At 36.7% G+C, this 19,019-nt stretch overlaps 8 non-coding genes across 8 annotated transcripts; all 8 read right to left on the reverse strand.

Moving 5' to 3' along the window:
* Window positions 1–298: 298 nt before the first annotated feature.
* TRNAA-UGC (transfer RNA alanine (anticodon UGC)) lies at window positions 299–370 on the reverse strand. The gene has a single exon. It is a non-coding gene; the product is annotated as a tRNA-Ala (tRNA).
* An 853-nt stretch (window positions 371–1,223) lies between these two features.
* On the reverse strand, window positions 1,224–1,295 carry TRNAA-UGC (transfer RNA alanine (anticodon UGC)). Its single transcript has one exon. It is a non-coding gene; the product is annotated as a tRNA-Ala (tRNA).
* A 1,763-nt stretch (window positions 1,296–3,058) lies between these two features.
* Window positions 3,059–3,130, reverse strand: TRNAA-UGC (transfer RNA alanine (anticodon UGC)). The gene has a single exon. It is a non-coding gene; the product is annotated as a tRNA-Ala (tRNA).
* A 1,763-nt stretch (window positions 3,131–4,893) lies between these two features.
* TRNAA-UGC (transfer RNA alanine (anticodon UGC)) lies at window positions 4,894–4,965 on the reverse strand. Its single transcript has one exon. It is a non-coding gene; the product is annotated as a tRNA-Ala (tRNA).
* A 1,763-nt stretch (window positions 4,966–6,728) lies between these two features.
* Window positions 6,729–6,800, reverse strand: TRNAA-UGC (transfer RNA alanine (anticodon UGC)). Its single transcript has one exon. It is a non-coding gene; the product is annotated as a tRNA-Ala (tRNA).
* Window positions 6,801–9,489: 2,689 nt separating this feature from the next.
* On the reverse strand, window positions 9,490–9,561 carry TRNAA-UGC (transfer RNA alanine (anticodon UGC)). The gene has a single exon. It is a non-coding gene; the product is annotated as a tRNA-Ala (tRNA).
* Window positions 9,562–11,324: 1,763 nt separating this feature from the next.
* TRNAA-UGC (transfer RNA alanine (anticodon UGC)) lies at window positions 11,325–11,396 on the reverse strand. Its single transcript has one exon. It is a non-coding gene; the product is annotated as a tRNA-Ala (tRNA).
* A 6,017-nt stretch (window positions 11,397–17,413) lies between these two features.
* TRNAA-UGC (transfer RNA alanine (anticodon UGC)) lies at window positions 17,414–17,485 on the reverse strand. Its single transcript has one exon. It is a non-coding gene; the product is annotated as a tRNA-Ala (tRNA).
* Between the last annotated feature and the right edge of the window lie 1,534 nt (window positions 17,486–19,019).

Genomic DNA, 19,019 nt, shown 5'->3' on the forward strand with positions numbered 1-19,019 from the left:
GCTCTTTTTTTAAACTTTGCTCAGGTATTCGCCTTCAGTTCCCACTGAAAATAAAAAATCTATATCCTACTTACCATATGTTTTCCCTCAGTGTAGGAGAATAGCAATAGGCATTCAATGGGAACTTTACTTTGAAAAATGGTATGAAGACGATGTTGAATATAATCATATTTGATTGATTTTTTATGATTTGTATTCAAGTTTGACTATTGCTGTAGAGTACTTTTATTGGAATGCTTGTTATCTTTGGCTCTTCTAGAGAGTTTACATATGGTAAAAAGCTGTATTTTGCAAAATATGGAGATGTCAGGGATTGAACCCTGGGCCTCATACATGCAAAGCATGCGCTCTACCACTGAGCTACATCCCCTATGAGCTGCTATATTTTTATATAAAAGTGATGGCAGCTTTACATTTCACTAGAGATTTACTACTTTTCAGTGTTATTAGGGATATCTTAGAAGATGGAAGTATAACCATTATACCATGCTTGACTTCAAGGAATTTATGGTTTTCATGTCTGATGAGAATGCAAGTAGATGCCCATTCCGAACATTGGAATGCTCTTAAAGTTCTCCATCAGAGACTGGTTTATCATCAGAATCCCCTACTTTTACTAATGAATTTTGTGGATATTGATCAAGTATTGCTAAAAAAAGAGGGCTTTCTTACATTCTGTTTGGTCATCAGTGTCAGAACTTAGTAGAAGTGCACAAAGGATGCATGCTATGATTGACTCTTGGGCATTGCTATCTAATGCTTCACCAGATAATCTATCTAGAGTTGATATGTTGTCATCATCCCATGCTTTGAAATTTCATTAAGTGCTTGCCCTCCGAGCCCATGTCCATCCTCTTTTTGTTCTCAAAGTGTTTGAACTTGTCTCTCAATCTTAATCAATTAGTTTTGCGATATTATTTGTCTCGCTCTTTTATTAAACTTTGCTCGGGTAGTTGCCTTCAGTTCCCACTGAAAATAAAAAATCTATTTCCTACTCACTATATGTTTTCCCTCAGTGTAGGAGAATGGCAATAGGCATTCAATGGGAACTTTACTTTGAAAAATGGAATGAAGACGATGATGAATATAATCATATTTGATTGATTTTTTATTATTTGTTTTCAACTTTGACTATTGCTGTAGAGTACTTTTATTGGTTTGCTTGTTATCTTTGGCTCTTCTTGAGAGTTTACATATGGTAAAAAGCTGTATTTTGCAAAACATTGAGATGCCGGGGATTGAACCCTCGGCCTCATACATGCAAAGCATGCGCTCTACCACTGAGCTACATCCCCTATGAGCTGCTAGATTTTTATACAAAAGTGATTGCAGCTTTACATTTCACTAGAGATTTACTACTTTTCAGTGTTATTAGGGACATCTTAGAGGATGGAAGTATAACCATTATACCATGCTTGACTTCAAGGACTTTATGGTTTTCATGACTGATGAGAATGCAAGGAGATGCCCATTCCAAACATTGGAATGCTCTTAAAGTTCTCCATCAGAGACTGGTTTATCATCAGAATCCCCTACTTTTACTAATTAATGGTGTAGATATTGATCAAGTTTTGCTAACTAGAGGGCATTCTTACATTCTGTTTGGTCATCAGTGTCAGAATTTAGTAGAAGGGCACAAAGGATGCATGCTATGACTGCCTTTTGGGCATTGCTAACTAATGCTTCACCAGACAATCTATCTAGAGTTGATATGTTGTCATCATTCCATGCTTTGAAATTTCATTAAGTGCTTGCCCTCCAAGCCCTTGTCCATCCTCTTTCTGTTCACAAACTGTTTGAACTTGTCTCTCAATCTTAATCAATTAGTTTTACTATATTATTTGTCTCGCTCTTTTATTAAACTTTGCTCAGGTAGTCGCCTTCAGTTCCCACTGAATATAAAAAAAACTATTTCCTACTTTCCATATGTTTTCCCTCAGTGTAGGAGAATGGCAATAGGCATTCAATGGGAACATTACTTTGAATATTGGTATGAAGAAGATGTTGAAAATAATCATATTTGATTGATTTTTTATGATTTGTATTCAACTTTGACTTTTGCTGTAGATTACTTTTATTGGTTTGCTTGTTATCTGTGTCTCTTCTAGAGAGTTTACATATGGTAAAAAGCTGTATTTTGCAAAACATGGAGATGCCTGGGATTGAACCCGGGGCCTCCTACATGCAATGCACTGAGCTACATCCCCTATGAGCTGCTATTTTCTTATGCAAAAGTGATTGCAGCTTTACATTTCACTAGAGATTTACTACTTTTCAGTGTTATTAGGGACATCTTAGAGGATGGAAGTATAACCATTATACCATGCTTGACTTCAAGGACTTTATGGTTTTCATGGCTGATGAGAATGCAAGGAGATGCCCATTTCGAACATTGGAATGCTCTTAAAGTTCTCCATCAGAGACTGGTTTATCATCAGAATCCCCTACTTTTACTAATGAATGGTGTAGATATTGATCAAGTTTTGCTAACTAGAGGGCTTTCTTACATTCTGTTTGGTCATCAGTGTCAGAATTTAGTAGAAGGGCACAAGGGATGCATGCTATGACTGCCTCTTGGGCATTGCTAACTAATGCTTCCCCAGACAATCTATGTAGAGTTGATATGTTGTCATCATTCCATGCTTTGAAATTTCATTAAGTGCTTGCCCTCCAAGCCCTTGTCCATCCTCTTTTTGTTCACAAAGTGTTTGAACTTGTCTCTCAATCTTAATCAATTAGTTTTACTATATTATTTGTCTCGCTCTTTTATTAAACTTTGCTCAGGTAGTCGCCTTCAGTTCCCACTGAAAATAAAAAATCTATTTCCTACTTACCATATGTTTTCCCTCAGTGTAGGAGAATGGCTATAGGCATTCAATGGGAACTTTACTTTGAAAAATGGTATGAAGACGATGTTGAATATAATCATATTTGATTGATTTTTTATGATTTGTATTCAACTTTGACTGTTGCTGTAGAGTACTTTTATTGGATTGCTTGTTATCTGTGGCTCTTCTAGAGAGTTTACATATGGTAAAAAGCTGCATTTTGCAAAATATGGAGATGCCAGGGATTGAACCCGGGGCATCATACATGCAAAGCATGCACTCTACCACTGAGCTACATCCCCTATGAGCTGCTAGATTTTTATACAAAAGTGATTGCAGCTTTACATTTCACTAGAGATTTACTACTTTTCAGTGTTATTAGGGACATCTTAGAGGATGGAAGTATAATCATTATACCATGCTTGACTTCAAGGACTTTATGGTTTTCATGACTGATGAGAATGCAAGGAGATGCCCATTCCAAACATTGGAATGCTCTTAAAGTTCTCCATCAGAGACTGGTTTATCATCAGAATCCCCTACTTTTACTAATGAATGGTGTAGATATTGATCAAGTTTTGCTAACTAGAGGGCATTCTTACATTCTGTTTGGTCATCAGTGTCAGAATTTCGTAGAAGGGCACAAAGGATGCATGCTATGACTGCCACTTGGGCATTGCTAACTAATGCTTCACCAGACAATCTATCTAGAGTTGATATGTTGTCATCATTCCATGCTTTGAAATTTCATTAAGTGCTTGCCCTCCAAGCCCTTGTCCATCCTCTTTCTGTTCACAAAGTGTTTGAACTTGTCTCTCAATCTTAATCAATTAGTTTTACTATATTATTTGTCTCGCTCTTTTATTAAACTTTGCTCAGGTAGTCGCCTTCAGTTCCCACTGAATATAAAAAAAACTATTTCCTACTTTCCATATGTTTTCCCTCAGTGTAGGAGAATGGCAATAGGCATTCAATGGGAACATTACTTTGAATATTGGTATGAAGAAGATGTTGAAAATAATCATATTTGATTGATTTTTTATGATTTGTATTCAACTTTGACTTTTGCTGTAGATTACTTTTATTGGTTTGCTTGTTATCTGTGTCTCTTCTAGAGAGTTTACATATGGTAAAAAGCTGTATTTTGCAAAACATGGAGATGCCTGGGATTGAACCCGGGGCCTCCTACATGCAATGCACTGAGCTACATCCCCTATGAGCTGCTATTTTCTTATGCAAAAGTGATTGCAGCTTTACATTTCACTAGAGATTTACTACTTTTCAGTGTTATTAGGGACATCTTAGAGGATGGAAGTATAACCATTATACCATGCTTGACTTCAAGGACTTTATGGTTTTCATGGCTGATGAGAATGCAAGGAGATGCCCATTCCGAACATTGGAATGCTCTTAAAGTTCTCCATCAGAGACTGGTTTATCATCAGAATCCCCTACTTTTACTAATGAATGGTGTAGATATTGATCAAGTTTTGCTAACTAGAGGGCTTTCTTACATTCTGTTTGGTCATCAGTGTCAGAATTTAGTAGAAGGGCACAAGGGATGCATGCTATGACTGCCTCTTGGGCATTGCTAACTAATGCTTCACCAGACAATCTATGTAGAGTTGATATGTTGTCATCATTCCATGCTTTGAAATTTCATTAAGTGCTTGCCCTCCAAGCCCTTGTCCATCCTCTTTTTGTTCACAAAGTGTTTGAACTTGTCTCTCAATCTTAATCAATTAGTTTTACTATATTATTTGTCTCGCTCTTTTATTAAACTTTGCTCAGGTAGTCGCCTTCAGTTCCCACTGAAAATAAAAAATCTATTTCCTACTTACCATATGTTTTCCCTCAGTGTAGGAGAATGGCTATAGGCATTCAATGGGAACTTTACTTTGAAAAATGGTATGAAGACGATGTTGAATATAATCATATTTGATTGATTTTTTATGATTTGTATTCAACTTTGACTGTTGCTGTAGAGTACTTTTATTGGATTGCTTGTTATCTGTGGCTCTTCTAGAGAGTTTACATATGGTAAAAAGCTGCATTTTGCAAAATATGGAGATGCCAGGGATTGAACCCGGGGCATCATACATGCAAAGCATGCACTCTACCACTGAGCTACATCCCCTATGAGCTGCTAGATTTTTATACAAAAGTGATTGCAGCTTTACATTTCACTAGAGATTTACTACTTTTCAGTGTTATTAGGGACATCTTAGAGGATGGAAGTATAACCATTATACCATGCTTGACTTCAAGGACTTTATGGTTTTCATGACTGATGAGAATGCAAGGAGATGCCCATTCCAAACATTGGAATGCTCTTAAAGTTCTCCATCAGAGACTGGTTTATCATCAGAATCCCCTACTTTTACTAATTAATGGTGTAGATATTGATCAAGTTTTGCTAACTAGAGGGCATTCTTACATTCTGTTTGGTCATCAGTGTCAGAATTTAGTAGAAGGGCACAAAGGTTGCATGCTATGACTGCCTATTGGGCATTGCTAACTAATGCTTCACCAGACAATCTATCTAGAGTTGATATGTTGTCATCATTCCATGCTTTGAAATTTCATTAAGTGCTTGCCCTCCAAGCCCTTGTCCATCCTCTTTCTGTTCACAAACTGTTTGAACTTGTCTCTCAATCTTAATCAATTAGTTTTACTATATTATTTGTCTCGCTCTTTTATTAAACTTTGCTCAGGTAGTCGCCTTCAGTTCCCACTGAATATAAAAAAAAATATTTCCTACTTTCCATATGTTTTCCCTCAGTGTAGGAGAATGGCAATAGGCATTCAATGGGAACATTACTTTGAATATTGGTATGAAGAAGATGTTGAAAATAATCATATTTGATTGATTTTTTATGATTTGTATTCAACTTTGACTTTTGCTGTAGATTACTTTTATTGGTTTGCTTGTTATCTGTGTCTCTTCTAGAGAGTTTACATATGGTAAAAAGCTGTATTTTGCAAAACATGGAGATGCCTGGGATTGAACCCGGGGCCTCCTACATGCAATGCACTGAGCTACATCCCCTATGAGCTGCTATTTTCTTATGCAAAAGTGATTGCAGCTTTACATTTCACTAGAGATTTACTACTTTTCAGTGTTATTAGGGACATCTTAGAGGATGGAAGTATAACCATTATACCATGCTTGACTTCAAGGACTTTATGGTTTTCATGGCTGATGAGAATGCAAGGAGATGCCCATTCCGAACATTGGAATGCTCTTAAAGTTCTCCATCAGAGACTGGTTTATCATCAGAATCCCCTACTTTTACTAATGAATGGTGTAGATATTGATCAAGTTTTGCTAACTAGAGGGCTTTCTTACATTCTGTTTGGTCATCAGTGTCAGAATTTAGTAGAAGGGCACAAGGGATGCATGCTATGACTGCCTCTTGGGCATTGCTAACTAATGCTTCCCCAGACAATCTATGTAGAGTTGATATGTTGTCATCATTCCATGCTTTGAAATTTCATTAAGTGCTTGCCCTCCAAGCCCTTGTCCATCCTCTTTTTGTTCACAAAGTGTTTGAACTTGTCTCTCAATCTTAATCAATTAGTTTTACTATATTATTTGTCTCGCTCTTTTATTAAACTTTGCTCAGGTAGTCGCCTTCAGTTCCCACTGAAAATAAAAAATCTATTTCCTACTTACCATATGTTTTCCCTCAGTGTAGGAGAATGGCTATAGGCATTCAATGGGAACTTTACTTTGAAAAATGGTATGAAGACGATGTTGAATATAATCATATTTGATTGATTTTTTATGATTTGTATTCAACTTTGACTGTTGCTGTAGAGTACTTTTATTGGATTGCTTGTTATCTGTGGCTCTTCTAGAGAGTTTACATATGGTAAAAAGCTGCATTTTGCAAAATATGGAGATGCCAGGGATTGAACCCGGGGCATCATACATGCAAAGCATGCACTCTACCACTGAGCTACATCCCCTATGAGCTGCTATATTTTTATACAAAAGTGATTGCAGCTTTACATTTCACTAGAGATTTACTACTTTTCAGTGTTATTAGGGACATCTTAGAGGATGGAAGTATAACCATTATACCATGCTTGACTTCAAGGACTTTATGGTTTTCATGACTGATGAGAATGCAAGGAGATGCCCATTCCAAACATTGGAATGCTCTTAAAGTTCTCCATCAGAGACTGGTTTATCATCAGAATCCCCTACTTTTACTAATTAATGGTGTAGATATTGATCAAGTTTTGCTAACTAGAGGGCATTCTTACATTCTGTTTGGTCATCAGTGTCAGAATTTAGTAGAAGGGCACAAAGGATGCATGCTATGACTGCCTATTGGGCATTGCTAACTAATGCTTCACCAGACAATCTATCTAGAGTTGATATGTTGTCATCATTCCATGCTTTGAAATTTCATTAAGTGCTTGCCCTCCAAGCCCTTGTCCATCCTCTTTCTGTTCACAAACTGTTTGAACTTGTCTCTCAATCTTAATCAATTAGTTTTACTATATTATTTGTCTCGCTCTTTTATTAAACTTTGCTCAGGTAGTCGCCTTCAGTTCCCACTGAAAATAAAAAAAACTATTTCCTACTTTCCATATGTTTTCCCTCAGTGTAGGAGAATGGCAATAGGCATTCAATGGGAACTTTACTTTGAAAAATGGTATGAAGAAGATGTTGAAAATAATCATATTTGATTGATTTTTTATGATTTGTATTCAACTTTGACTATTGCTGTAGATTACTTTTATTGGTTTGCTTGTTATCTGTGGCTCTTGTAGAGAGTTTACATATGGTAAAAAGCTGTATTTTTCAAAACATGGAGATGCCTGGGATTGAACCCGGGGCCTCCTACATGCAAAGCACTGAGCTACATCCCCTTAGAGCTGCTATTTTCTTATGCAAAAGTGATTGCAGCTTTACATTTCACTAGAGATTTACTACTTTTCAGTGTTAATAGGGACATCTTAGAGGATGGAAGTATAACCTTTATACCATACTTGACTTCAAGGACTTTATGGTTTTCATGGCTGATGAGAATGCAAGGAGATGCCCATTCCGAACATTGGAATGCTCTTAAAGTTCTCCATCAGAGACTGGTTTATCATCAGAATCCCCTACTTTTACTAATGAATGGTGGAGATATTGATCAAGTTTTGCTAACTAGAGGGCTTTCTTACATTCTGTTTGGTCATCAGTGTCAGAATTTAGTAGAAGGGCACAAAGGATGCATGCTATGACTGCCTCTTGGGCATTGCTAGCTAATGCTTCACCAGACAATCTATCTAGAGTTGATATGTTGTCATCATTCCATGCTTTGAAATTTCATTAAGTGCTTGCCCTCCAAGCCCTTGTCCATCCTCTTTTTGTTCACAAAGTGTTTGAACTTGTCTCTCAATCTTAATCAATTAGTTTTACTATATTATTAGTCTCGCTCTTTTATTAAACTTTGCTCAGGTAGTCGCCTTCAGTTCCCACTGAAAATAAAAAATCTATTTCCTACTTACCATATGTTTTCCCTCAGTGTAAGAGAATTGCTATAAGCATTCAATGGGAACTTTACTTTGAAAAATGGTATGAAGACGATGTTGAATATAATCATATTTGATTGATTTTTTATGATTTGTATTCATCTTTGACTGTTGCTGTAGAGTACTTTTATTGGATTGCTTGTTATCTGTGGCTCTTCTAGAGAGTTTACATATGGTAAAAAACTGCATTTTGCAAAACATGGAGAGGCCGGGGATTGTACCTGGGGCCTCATACATGCAAAGCATGCTCTCTACCACTGAGCTACATCCCCTATGTAAGCTGCTATATTTTTAATACAAAAGTGATTGCAGCTTTACATTTCACTAGAGATTTACTACTTTTCAGTGTTATTAGCGACATCTTAGAGGATGGAAGTATAACCATTATACCATGCTTGACTTCAAGGACTTTATGGTTTTCATGGCTGATGAGAATGCAAGGAGATGCCCATTCCGAACATTGGAATGCTCTTAAAGTTCTCCATCAGAGACTGGTTTATCATCCGAATCCCCTACTTTTACTAATGAATGGTGTAGATATTGATCAAGTTTTGCTAACTAGAGGGCTTTCTTACATTCTGTTTGGTCATCAGTGTCAGAATTTAGTAGAAGGGCACAAGGGATGCATGCTATGACTGCCTCTTGGGCATTGCTAACTAATGCTTCACCAGACAATCTATGTAGAGTTGATATGTTGTCATCATTCCATGCTTTGAAATTTCATTAAGTGCTTGCCCTCCAAGCCCTTGTCCATCCTCTTTTTGTTCACAAAGTGTTTGAACTTGTCTCTCAATCTTAATCAATTAGTTTTACTATATTATTTGTCTCGCTCTTTTATTAAACTTTGCTCAGGTAGTCGCCTTCAGTTCCCACTGAAAATAAAAAATCTATTTCCTACTTACCATATGTTTTCCCTCAGTGTAGGAGAATGGCTATAGGCATTCAATGGGAACTTTACTTTGAAAAATGGTATGAAGACGATGTTGAATATAATCATATTTGATTGATTTTTTATGATTTGTATTCAACTTTGACTGTTGCTGTAGATTACTTTTATTGGTTTGCTTGTTATCTGTGTCTCTTCTAGAGAGTTTACATATGGTAAAAAGCTGCATTTTGCAAAATATGGAGATGCCAGGGATTGAACCCGGGGCATCATACATGCAAAGCATGCACTCTACCACTGAGCTACATCCCCTATGAGCTGCTAGATTTTTATACAAAAGTGATTGCAGCTTTACATTTCACTAGAGATTTACTACTTTTCAGTGTTATTAGGGACATCTTAGAGGATGGAAGTATAACCATTATACCATGCTTGACTTCAAGGACTTTATGGTTTTCATGACTGATGAGAATGCAAGGAGATGCCCATTCCAAACATTGGAATGCTCTTAAAGTTCTCCATCAGAGACTGGTTTATCATCAGAATCCCCTACTTTTACTAATTAATGGTGTAGATATTGATCAAGTTTTGCTAACTAGAGGGCATTCTTACATTCTGTTTTGTCATCAGTGTCAGAATTTAGTAGAAGGGCACAAAGGTTGCATGCTATGACTGCCTATTGGGCATTGCTAACTAATGCTTCACCAGACAATCTATCTAGAGTTGATATGTTGTCATCATTCCATGCTTTGAAATTTCATTAAGTGCTTGCCCTCCAAGCCCTTGTCCATCCTCTTTCTGTTCACAAACTGTTTGAACTTGTCTCTCAATCTTAATCAATTAGTTTTACTATATTATTTGTCTCGCTCTTTTATTAAACTTTGCTCAGGTAGTCGCCTTCAGTTCCCACTGAATATAAAAAAAAATATTTCCTACTTTCCATATGTTTTCCCTCAGTGTAGGAGAATGGCAATAGGCATTCAATGGGAACATTACTTTGAATATTGGTATGAAGAAGATGTTGAAAATAATCATATTTGATTGATTTTTTATGATTTGTATTCAACTTTGACTTTTGCTGTAGATTACTTTTATTGGTTTGCTTGTTATCTGTGTCTCTTCTAGAGAGTTTACATATGGTAAAAAGCTGTATTTTGCAAAACATGGAGATGCCTGGGATTGAACCCGGGGCCTCCTACATGCAATGCACTGAGCTACATCCCCTATGAGCTGCTATTTTCTTATGCAAAAGTGATTGCAGCTTTACATTTCACTAGAGATTTACTACTTTTCAGTGTTATTAGGGACATCTTAGAGGATGGAAGTATAACCATTATACCATGCTTGACTTCAAGGACTTTATGGTTTTCATGGCTGATGAGAATGCAAGGAGATGCCCATTCCGAACATTGGAATGCTCTTAAAGTTCTCCATCAGAGACTGGTTTATCATCAGAATCCCCTACTTTTACTAATGAATGGTGTAGATATTGATCAAGTTTTGCTAACTAGAGGGCTTTCTTACATTCTGTTTGGTCATCAGTGTCAGAATTTAGTAGAAGGGCACAAGGGATGCATGCTATGACTGCCTCTTGGGCATTGCTAACTAATGCTTCCCCAGACAATCTATGTAGAGTTGATATGTTGTCATCATTCCATGCTTTGAAATTTCATTAAGTGCTTGCCCTCCAAGCCCTTGTCCATCCTCTTTTTGTTCACAAAGTGTTTGAACTTGTCTCTCAATCTTAATCAATTAGTTTTACTATATTATTTGTCTCGCTCTTTTATTAAACTTTGCTCAGGTAGTCGCCTTCAGTTCCCACTGAAAATAAAAAATCTATTTCCTACTTACCATATGTTTTCCCTCAGTGTAGGAGAATGGCTATAGGCATTCAATGGGAACTTTACTTTGAAAAATGGTATGAAGACGATGTTGAATATAATCATATTTGATTGATTTTTTATGATTTGTATTCAACTTTGACTGTTGCTGTAGAGTACTTTTATTGGATTGCTTGTTATCTGTGGCTCTTCTAGAGAGTTTACATATGGTAAAAAGCTGCATTTTGCAAAATATGGAGATGCCAGGGATTGAACCCGGGGCATCATACATGCAAAGCATGCACTCTACCACTGAGCTACATCCCCTATGAGCTGCTATATTTTTATACAAAAGTGATTGCAGCTTTACATTTCACTAGAGATTTACTACTTTTCAGTGTTATTAGGGACATCTTAGAGGATGGAAGTATAACCATTATACCATGCTTGACTTCAAGGACTTTATGGTTTTCATGACTGATGAGAATGCAAGGAGATGCCCATTCCAAACATTGGAATGCTCTTAAAGTTCTCCATCAGAGACTGGTTTATCATCAGAATCCCCTACTTTTACTAATTAATGGTGTAGATATTGATCAAGTTTTGCTAACTAGAGGGCATTCTTACATTCTGTTTGGTCATCAGTGTCAGAATTTAGTAGAAGGGCACAAAGGATGCATGCTATGACTGCCTATTGGGCATTGCTAACTAATGCTTCACCAGACAATCTATCTAGAGTTGATATGTTGTCATCATTCCATGCTTTGAAATTTCATTAAGTGCTTGCCCTCCAAGCCCTTGTCCATCCTCTTTCTGTTCACAAACTGTTTGAACTTGTCTCTCAATCTTAATCAATTAGTTTTACTATATTATTTGTCTCGCTCTTTTATTAAACTTTGCTCAGGTAGTCGCCTTCAGTTCCCACTGAAAATAAAAAAAACTATTTCCTACTTTCCATATGTTTTCCCTCAGTGTAGGAGAATGGCAATAGGCATTCAATGGGAACTTTACTTTGAAAAATGGTATGAAGAAGATGTTGAAAATAATCATATTTGATTGATTTTTTATGATTTGTATTCAACTTTGACTATTGCTGTAGATTACTTTTATTGGTTTGCTTGTTATCTGTGGCTCTTGTAGAGAGTTTACATATGGTAAAAAGCTGTATTTTTCAAAACATGGAGATGCCTGGGATTGAACCCGGGGCCTCCTACATGCAAAGCACTGAGCTACATCCCCTTAGAGCTGCTATTTTCTTATGCAAAAGTGATTGCAGCTTTACATTTCACTAGAGATTTACTACTTTTCAGTGTTAATAGGGACATCTTAGAGGATGGAAGTATAACCTTTATACCATACTTGACTTCAAGGACTTTATGGTTTTCATGGCTGATGAGAATGCAAGGAGATGCCCATTCCGAACATTGGAATGCTCTTAAAGTTCTCCATCAGAGACTGGTTTATCATCAGAATCCCCTACTTTTACTAATGAATGGTGGAGATATTGATCAAGTTTTGCTAACTAGAGGGCTTTCTTACATTCTGTTTGGTCATCAGTGTCAGAATTTAGTAGAAGGGCACAAAGGATGCATGCTATGACTGCCTCTTGGGCATTGCTAGCTAATGCTTCACCAGACAATCTATCTAGAGTTGATATGTTGTCATCATTCCATGCTTTGAAATTTCATTAAGTGCTTGCCCTCCAAGCCCTTGTCCATCCTCTTTTTGTTCACAAAGTGTTTGAACTTGTCTCTCAATCTTAATCAATTAGTTTTACTATATTATTAGTCTCGCTCTTTTATTAAACTTTGCTCAGGTAGTCGCCTTCAGTTCCCACTGAAAATAAAAAATCTATTTCCTACTTACCATATGTTTTCCCTCAGTGTAAGAGAATTGCTATAAGCATTCAATGGGAACTTTACTTTGAAAAATGGTATGAAGACGATGTTGAATATAATCATATTTGATTGATTTTTTATGATTTGTATTCATCTTTGACTGTTGCTGTAGAGTACTTTTATTGGATTGCTTGTTATCTGTGGCTCTTCTAGAGAGTTTACATATGGTAAAAAACTGCATTTTGCAAAACATGGAGAGGCCGGGGATTGTACCCGGGGCCTCATACATGCAAAGCATGCTCTCTACCACTGAGCTACATCCCCTATGTAAGCTGCTATATTTTTAATACAAAAGTGATTGCAGCTTTACATTTCACTAGAGATTTACTACTTTTCAGTGTTATTAGCGACATCTTAGAGGATGGAAGTATAACCATTATACCATGCTTGACTTCAAGGACTTTATGGTTTTCATGGCTGATGAGAATGCAAGGAGATGCCCATTCCGAACATTGGAATGCTCTTAAAGTTCTCCATCAGAGACTGGTTTATCATCAGAATCCCCTACTTTTACTAATGAATGGTGGAGATATTGATCAAGTTTTGCTAATTAGAGGGCTTTCTTACATTCTGTTTGGTCATCAGTGTCAGAATTTAGTAGAAGGGCACAAGGGATGCATGCTATGACGGCCTCTTGGGCATTGCTAACTAATGCTTCACCAGATAATCTATGTAGAGTTGATATGTTGTCATCATTCCATGCTTTGAAATTTCATTAAGTGCTTGCCCTCCAAGCCCTTGTCCATCCTCTTTTTGTTCACAAAGTGTTTGAACTTGTCTCTCAATCTTAATCAATTAGTTTTACTATATTGTTTGTCTCGCTCTTTTATTAAACTTTGCTCAGAAAGTCGCCTTCAGTTCCCACTGAAAATAAAAAATCTATTTCCTACTTACCATATGATTTCCCTCAGTGTAGGACAATGGCAATAGGCATTCAATGGGAACTTTACTTTGAAAAATGGTATGAAAACGATGTTGAATATAATCATATTTGATTGATTTTTTATGATTTGTATTCAACTTTGACAATTGCTGTAGAGTACTTTTATTGGATTGCTTGTTATCTGTGGCTCTTCTAGAGAGTTTACATATGGTAAAAAGCTGTATTTTGCAAAATATGGAGATGCCTGGGATTGAACCCGGGCCCTCCTACATGCAAAGCACTGAGCTACATCCCCTTAGAGCTGCTATTTTCTTATGCAAAAGTGAATGCAGCTTTACATTTCACTAGAGATTTACTACTTTTCAGTGTTATTAGGGACATCTTAGAGGATGGAAGTATAACCATTATACCATGCTTGACTTCAAGGAATTTATGGTTTTCATGGCTGATGAGAATGCAAGGAGATGCCCATTCCGAACATTGGAATGCTCTTAAAGTTCTCCATCAGAGACTGGTTTATCATCAGAATCCCCTACTTTTACTAATGAATGGTGTAGATATTGATCAAGTTTTGCTAACTTGAGGGCATTCTTACATTCTGTTTGGTCATCAGTGTCAGAATTTAGTAGAAGGGCACAAAGGATGCATACTATGATTGCCTCTTGGGCATTGCTAACTAATGCTTCACCAGACAATCTATCTAGAGTTGATATGTTGTCATCATTCCATGCTTTGAAATTTCATTAAGTGCTTGCCCTCCAAGCCGTTGTCCATCCTCTTTCTGTTCACAAAGTGTTTGAACTTGTCTCTCAATCTTAATCAATTAGTTTTACTATATTATTTGTCTCACTCTTTTATTAAACTTTGCTCAGGTAGTCGCCTTCAGTTCCCACTGAAAATAAAAAAAACTATTCCCTACTTTCCATATGTTTTCCCTCAGTGTAGGAGAATGGCAATAGGCATTCAATGGGAACTTTACTTTGAAAAATGCTATGAAGAAGATGTTGAAAATAATCATATTTGATTGATTTTTTATGATTTGTATTCAACTTTGACTATTGCTGTAGATTACTTTTATTGGTTTGCTTGTTATCTGTGTCTCTTCTAGAGAGTTTACATATGGTAAAAAGCTGCATTTTGCAAAACATGGAGATGCCTGGGATTGAACCCGGGGCCTCCTACATGCAAAGCACTGAGCTGCTGTTTTCTTATGCAAAAGTGATTGCAGCTTTACATTTCACTAGAGAGTTACTACTTTTCAGTGTTATTAGGGACATCTTAGAGGATGGAAGTATAACCAATATACCATGCTTGACTTCAAGGACTTTATGGTTTTCATGGCTGATGAGAATGCATGGAGATGCCCATTCCGAACATTGGAATGCTCTTAAAGTTCTCCATCAGAGACTGGTTTATCATCAGAATCCCCTTCCATATGATTTCCCTCAGTGTAGGAGAATGGCAATAGGCATTCAATGGGAACTTTACTTTGAAAAATGGTATGAAGACGATGTTGAATATAATCATATTTGATTGATTTTTTATGATTTGTATTCAACTTTGACAATTGCTGTAGAGTACTTTTATTGGATTGCTTGTTATCTGTGGCTCTTCTAGAGAGTTTACATATGGTAAAAAGCTGTATTTTGCAAAACATGGAGATGCCTGGGATTGAACCCGGGGCCTCCTACATGCAAAGCACTGAGCTACATCCCCTTAGAGCTGCTATTTTCTTATGCAAAAGTGAACTCGGGGAATCATACATGCAAAGCATGCGCTCTATCACTGAGCTACATCCCCTATGAGCTGCTATATTTTTATACAAAAGTGATTGCAGCTTTACATTTCACTAGAGCTTTACTACTTTTCAGTGTTATTAGGGACATCTTAGAGGATGGAAGTATAACCATTATACCATGCTTGACTTCAAGGACTTTATGGTTTTCATGGCTGATGAGAATGCAAGGAGATGCCCATTCCGAACATTGGAATGCTCTTAAAGTTCTCCATCAGAGACTGGTTTATCATCAGAATCCCCTACTTTTACTAATGAATGGTGGAGATATTGATCAAGTTTTGCTAACTAGAGGGCATTCTTACATTCTGTTTGGTCATCAGTGTCAGAATTTAGTAGAAGGGCACAAAGGATGCATGCTATGACTGCCTCTTGGGCATTGCTAACTAATGCTTCACCAGACAATCTATCTAGAGTTGATATGTTGTCATCATTCCATGCTTTGAAATTTCATTAAGTGCTTGCCCTTCTAGCCGTTGTCCATCCTCTTTCTGTTCACAAAGTGTTTGAACTTGTCTCTCAATCTTAATCAATTAGTTTTACTATATTATTTGTCTCACTCTTTTATTAAACTTTACTCAGGTAGTCGCCTTCAGTTCCCACTGAAAATAAAAAAAACTATTCCCTACTTTCCTTATGTTTTCACTCAGTGTAGGAGAATGGCAATAGGCATTCAATGGGAACATTACTTTGAATATTGGTATGAAGAAGATGTTGAAAATAATCATATTTGATTGATTTTTTATGATTTGTATTCAACTTTGACTTTTGCTGTAGATTACTTTTATTGGTTTGCTTGTTATCTGTGTCTCTTCTAGAGAGTTTACATATGGTAAAAAGCTGTTTTTTGCAAAACATGGAGATGCCTGGGATTGAACCCGGGGCCTCCTACATGCAAAGCACTGAGCTACATCCCCTTAGAGCTGCTATTTTCTTATGCAAAAGTGATTGCAGCTTTACATTTCACTAGAGATTTACTACTTTTCAGTGTTATTAGGGACATCTTAGAGGATGGAAGTATAACCATTATACCATGCTTGACTTCAAGGACTTTATGGTTTTCATGGCTGATGAGAATGCAAGGAGATGCCCATTCCGAACATTGGAATGCTCTTAAAGTTCTCCATCAGAGACTGGTTTATCATCAGAATCCCCTACTTTTACTAATGAATGGTGTAGATATTGATCAAGTTTTGCTAACTAGAGGGCTTTTTTACATTCTGTTTGGTCATCAGTGTCAGAATTTAGTAGAAGGGCACAAGGGATGCATGCTATGACTGCCTCTTGGGCATTGCTAACTAATGCTTCACCAGACAATCTATGTAGAGTTGATATGTTGTAATCATTCCATGCTTTGAAATTTCATTAAGTGCTTGCCCTCCAAGCCCTTGTCCATCCTCTTTTTGTTCACAAAGTGTTTGAACTTGTCTCTCAATCTTAATCAATTAGTTTTACTATATTATTTGTCTCACTCTTTTATTAAACTTTGCTCAGGTAGTCGCCTTCAGTTCCCACTGAAAATAAAAAATCTATTTCCTACTTACCATATGATTTCCCTCAGTGTAGGAGAATGGCAATAGGCATTCAATGGGAACTTTACTTTGAAAAATGGTATGAAGACGATGTTGAATATAATCATATTTGATTGATTTTTTATGATTTGTATTCAACTTTGACTGTTGCTGTAAAGTACTTTTATTGGATTGCTTGTTATCTGTGGCTCTTCTAGAGAGTTTACATATGGTAAAAAGCTGCATTTTGCAAAACATGGAGATGCCAGGGATTGAACCCTGGGCATCATACATGCAATGCATGCGCTCTACCACTGAGCTACATCCCCTATGAGCTGCTATATTTTTATACAAAAGTGATTGCAGCTTTACATTTCACTAGAGATTTACTACTTTTCAGTGTAATTAGGGACATCCTAGAGGATGGAAGTATAACCATTATACCATGCTTGACTTCAAGGACTTTATGGTTTTCATGGCTGATGAGAATGCAAGGAGATGCCCATTCCAAACATTGGAATGCTCTTTAAGTTCTCCATCAGAGACTGGTTTATCATCAGAATCCCCTACTTTTACTAATTAATGGTGTAGATATTGATCAAGTTTTGCTAACTAGAGGGCATTCTTACATTCTGTTTGGTCATCAGTGTCAGAATTTAGTAGATGGGCACAAAGGATGCATGCTATGACTGCCTCTTGGGCATTGCTAACTAATGCTTCACAAGACAATCTATCTAGAGTTGATATGTTGTCATCATTCCATGCTTTGAAATTTCATTAAGTGCTTGCCCTCCAAGCCCTTGTCCATCCTCTTTTTGTTCACAAAGTGTTTGAACTTGTCTCTCAATCTTAATCAATTAGTTTTACTATATTATTTGTCTCGCTCTTTTATTAAACTTTGCTCAGGTAGTCGCCTTCAGTTCCCACTGAAAATAAAAAATCTATTTCCTACTTACCATATGTTTTCCCTCAGTGTAAGAGAATTGCTATAAGCATTCAATGGGAACTTTACTTTGAAAAATGGTATGAAGACGATGTTGAATATAATCATATTTGATTGATTTTTTATGATTTGTATTCAACTTTGACTGTTGCTGTAGAGTACTTTTATTGGATTGCTTGTTATCTGTGGCTCTTCTAGAGAGTTTACATATGGTAAAAAGCTGCATTTTGCAAAACATGGAGATGTCGGGGATTAAACCTGGGGCCTCAAATATGCAAAGCATGCGCTCTACCACTGAGCTACATCCCCTATGAGCTGCTATATTTTTAATACAAAAGTGATTGCAGCTTTACATTTCACTAGAGATTTACTACTTTTCAGTGTTTTTAGGGACATCTTAGAGGATGGAAGTATAACCATTATACCATGCTTGACTTCAAGGACTTTATGGTTTTCAAGGCTGATGAGAATGCAAGGAGATGCCCATTCCAAACATTGGAATGTTCTTAAAGTTCTCCATCAGAGACTGGTTTATCATCAGAATCCCCTACTTTTACTAAAGAATGGTGTAGATATTGATCAAGTTTTGCTAACTAGAGGGCATTCTTACATTCTGTTTGGTCATCAGTGTCAGAATTTAGTAGTAGGGCACAAAGGATGCATGCTACGACTGCCTCTTAGGCATTGCTAACTAATGCTTCACCAGACAATCTATCTAGAGTTGATATGTTGTCATCATTCCATGCTTTGAAATTTCATTAAGTGCGTGCCCTCCAAGCCCTTGTCCATCTTCTTTCTGTTCACAAAGTGTTTGAACTTGTCTCTCAATCTTAATCAATTAGTTTTACTATATTATTTGTCTCGCTCTTTTATTAAACTTTGCTCAGGTAGTCGCCTTCAGTTCCCACTGAAAATAAAAA

This window comes from Taudactylus pleione, unplaced genomic scaffold (genome assembly GCF_031769625.1).
Source record: "Taudactylus pleione unplaced genomic scaffold, aTauple2 ptg000070l, whole genome shotgun sequence".
Classification (NCBI taxonomy): domain Eukaryota; kingdom Metazoa; phylum Chordata; class Amphibia; order Anura; family Myobatrachidae; genus Taudactylus; species Taudactylus pleione.